The following is a 4,336-nucleotide window of genomic DNA, read 5'->3' as shown; positions in this document are numbered from 1 at the left end:
TATGATCGCTCCAGAATCTTAATTGCCTTCCCCCCACCCACCACTGCCTGAAACTGCAATAACAAGGCTCATGGTCAGCCTGGGATATTAGGTCACTGTTTGGAGACAGAAACCTCAGCCAATTGCGCTCACGGTGAGGTCACTGCCCCAGGTGTGCTGTGACATGGGCAGCGACCGGTTGGGTGCCAAGTCTCCATCAATTGGGTTCCTCGTCACAAAGCATCAAAAGCTTCACAGGATTTGGACGAAAACACAGTTTGTACAGAGTCTGGGAGGACCCGGTCAGCAAGGTCCGTGTGTGAGTAGACAGAACAATGGGAGCGCAAATCACTGGCACCGTGCGAGAGGCCAGCGGTCAGCCAGGTCACACGCCACTGAGCGGCTACAATACTGGGAAGAGCTGAGCCGAGTGTGGGAACAGTCAGGGCTCTCTGACAAGCAACCAATCCATGTACATGGCTCGCCACAACACACCTACCATGTGCTCTCAAAGCAGAGGCCAATTGGGCATCAAACTGCTCTCCTCCCCGGACTGAAGCCCACACAGTAACACAGCACAAATGGTGGGGTGGAGGCGGGATTCAGACGTTCTAGTTCAGCACTTGCGGGGAAGAGGGATAGAGGTCTCTGTCTCCCTTTATCCTTTCGACCTTCCACCCTCACTCAGTTGGCTGCCTCATTCCTGGTTACAACCACAAGAAATTACATTTAAAAAGCACTTTTCACTTCAGGAGAACATCCCAAGGTGCTGGACAGTTGGGGATTTGGACAGGAGCTGGGGGTTGGGATCAGGTGAGGTGAAGGGCAGGAAGGGTAGGGGTAAAACAGTGACTGAAGGTGCAGTCGAAGAGGAGGGTCTTGAAACAAGCCTTGAAGGAGGTATGAGAGGGTTCAAGGTGAAGGGAGTTCTAAAGGGTGGTGGCAGAGAGGCTGAAGGTCCAAAACTAGGAATGAGAGGAGGCTGTTTACCCCATCATGTCCTTTCTGCCACACACCCATAGAACCCACACCCTAGCTCTCCCCCAATCTCACCTCACCTCAATCGCACATCACTCCATATTTTTACTCCCCAAGAACCACTCTTGTCTGAAGGCTCGTCGCTGACACCTGGGTTTCTGAGCCCCAGATCCCTGCCTCTCTGTGTGGAGAACTTCACCCTGAGAAGCCACAGATCAACCCTGTAACAATAATAATCCTTGCACTTAATCACATCGTCAAGTTGTCTCAAAGCGCTTCATGTGTCATACTGTAAAATATAGTGACTGTATTTGTGGGCGAATGCAGCAACCAGTTTGCGCACAGCAACATCTCACAAACAGCCATGAAGTGAATAGGATTTTATTTGGGAAAGCTATCAGCCACCACACCAGAAGAAATGTCCTTTTTTAATTTAAATCACTCTTTTTTAAGTAGTGCCATGGCATCTTTAACATCCACTTGAACAAGGTAAGTTAACATAACATGTTAAACCAAGGAGAGATAGGTCCTTGGTTTAAGGTATTATTAATATTATTATTATCTCATCTGAAGGATAGCACTTCTAACAATAGAACCTTCTCCCCTGCATTGGCCCGTAGTGTCAACCTAGACTGTGAGCTCAAAATATGGCGACCCACATCCTTCTGACTCCAAGGCGCGCGTGCTGCTGACAAATTTGCCTCAATATGAGGGTGACACACAAATGCACCAGGGAACGAGTTCCTCATTGCTTATTGTGCAGAGCCTTCACCATTCTCAAATATGTGGTCGGCCTCCCGAACTCCAGAAAGCATATACCTGCTCTTTCCCCATCGTGTCTGTGCTGGTGCTCATTCCCCTCACTGGAGCTCTCTAATCTCTTTCCCTGGGCAATGTCATCCGCAGACACGGGGTAAACCTCCACATGTATGCGGATGACACACAAATCTACTTTCCCTCCTCCAGTACCAACTCCAGGTCCACCGATGTTCTATCAGCTCGTCTGGCGGACATCAGGGCCTGGATGAGTGTAAACTTCCTGCAGCTGAATGTGGACAAGACGGAAGCCATACTCTTTGGCTCCTGTCTGCGTCTTCACTCCTGAGGATATAACTTCAACCTCCGTGGGCTCTCCCTCAGACTCAAGAAATCAGTGAGCAACCTAGGCATCCGGTTCAACCCCCAACTGTCCTTCCTCCCCCACATCCAGTCCCTGACCGGGACTGCTTTTTTCCACCTCCACCACATTGCCCACCTCCGACCATACCTCTCCCCAAAAGCAGCCAAAACCCTTGTGCATGTGTTTGTCACCTCCCGTTTGGATTACTCCCAACGCACTCCTCGCCGATCTCCCCAGCTACACCATTCAAAAGATCCAGCTCGTTCAAAACTCTGCCGCCCACATACTGACCCGGACCAAACTCCATACCCACATCTCACCAGTTCTGGCCCAGGCTCCACTGGCTCCCTATCACCGAACGGATTGACTTCAAGATCTTCACTCTCACATTCAAATCCTTTCGCTCTCTGGTACCTTCTTACCTCTCCAACCTCCTCACTTCCCAATCCACCATCCAGCGCCTCCGCTCGTCCTTCACACCATCTGCCCCACTATCCGAGGTCATGCTTTCAGCCACTATGCCCCAAAACTCTGAAACACTCTCCCTCAATTCTTCCGCCTTGTTCCCTGTCTCCCCTTTTTTAATTCCCACCTGAAGGCCCCTTCTTCGACCGTGCTTACGACCACCCGTCCACCCCCTGGCTCGGAATCATCTCTGTATAACTAATAATAATAAACCTTGCATTTGATATAACGCTTTTCACATCTTCTAGACATCTCAAAGTGCTTTACAGAATAGACTGTAAAGTGAATTGACTGTATATTTGTGGGTGAAATGTATAGGGTTATATAGAGACCTCTTGCCCTTTACAATACATTACAAAATTACATTTGTAAAGCGCCTTTCGCGTTGCAAAGACATCCCAAGGTGCTAAACAGACAGGGAGAAGGACCTGGGCGCACGGCTGAAGAAGAGGATTTTTAGGCAAGCCTTGAAGAGGCAAGAGAGGGAGCAAGAGAAGGGATGTGGGATGGGGTTCCAGAGGGTAGAGGCAGAGAGGCTGAAGGCCCGACCGCCGATGGTGGAGCGGGCCGGCTGGGGTACATGGAGCAGGCCAGAGCCTGCTGAGTGGAGGAAGTGGACAGGTTGATAAGAGGTAAGCAAGTCGGAGAGGTAGGAGAGGCCAAGGCCACGGAGGGCCTTGAAGGTGAGGACAAGAATTTTGAACTCGATCCTTTTTGGGATGGGGAGCCGGGTGAGGGTGGGTATCATGGGGTCACGGAGCCTGGTGGGGGAGAGGACACGAGCTGCAGAGTTCTGGATGATCTGCAGCTTGTGGAGGGAAGAGTTGGGAAGGACAACAAGTAGGCTCCCTTTAAGGGAGGCAAGGGGTCAGAGTGGTGGCTGACACATGCAAAAGCCCATCACTCTGTTTAGGAGTCTCCAAACTGTCTGAGAGTTCCAAGTATGCCATCTACATACAAGAAATTGCCTGTGTCTGGATCGGAATGCGCACTGTGTCTCTGGAGGGACAGTCTCTGCTTACCTAATTCTGGAGAGGATTAGGTGCAGGTCGCTAAAAGCCAAGGCTTCAGGACCCCAAAGCTGTTACCAATGTTGGGGTGACTGCTGGAGTTAAACGAGTTAAAGCTATAGAGGTGCCAGTCTGGCTCATCTCTGAGACAGGAGGTTATGGGATTAACCCTCCCCTAAGAGGGTAGTCACAGGTTTGATCACTCACTAAGTGGGTGGCAGGTACCAGGATCTCCCTAGGTTTTATATACCAAGACATTGAACACAGGAGCAAGAGGGTGATGGTATAATTGTACACAGGGTCAGTCAGGTGACAGCTGGAGTATTGAGTCTAGTTCTGAGCATCCCATTCCACAAAGGTCATCACAGCTACAGAGCAAATGGTGGAGATTCACTGGATCATAGCAGAGGTCTGATTTTTCCGGTGGTTTCAGAACTAATTCCTTCTCCTGTTCTTTCCCCATCATGCCTGTGGTGGTGCTGCTCCCCCACTGGAGCTCTCTACTATAATCCCATTCCCTGCTCTCTCCCCATCATGCTTGTGCTCACTCCCCCCATGCTCCCCACCCCACCACCCCCCACCGCCCACCACTGGAGCTCTCTGCTCTAATCCTATTCCCTGCTCTTTTCCTGTGCTGTTTAATGAGCCACAGTAATAAATTATAAAGTTTAAGTCTTCTAATGTGAGTTCTGAACAACATTTGGAAGGCAGGCAGGGGAAAGGTAGAACGGGTCATGGCACGGAGGAGAAGCCGTTGATGGAAACAAACTGTAGACAATAGGTA

The sequence above is a fragment of the Callorhinchus milii genome, unplaced genomic scaffold (assembly GCF_018977255.1).
Source record: "Callorhinchus milii isolate IMCB2004 unplaced genomic scaffold, IMCB_Cmil_1.0 Scaffold2, whole genome shotgun sequence".
NCBI classification, from domain to species: domain Eukaryota; kingdom Metazoa; phylum Chordata; class Chondrichthyes; order Chimaeriformes; family Callorhinchidae; genus Callorhinchus; species Callorhinchus milii.
Note: the sequence above shows the minus strand (reverse complement) of the source record.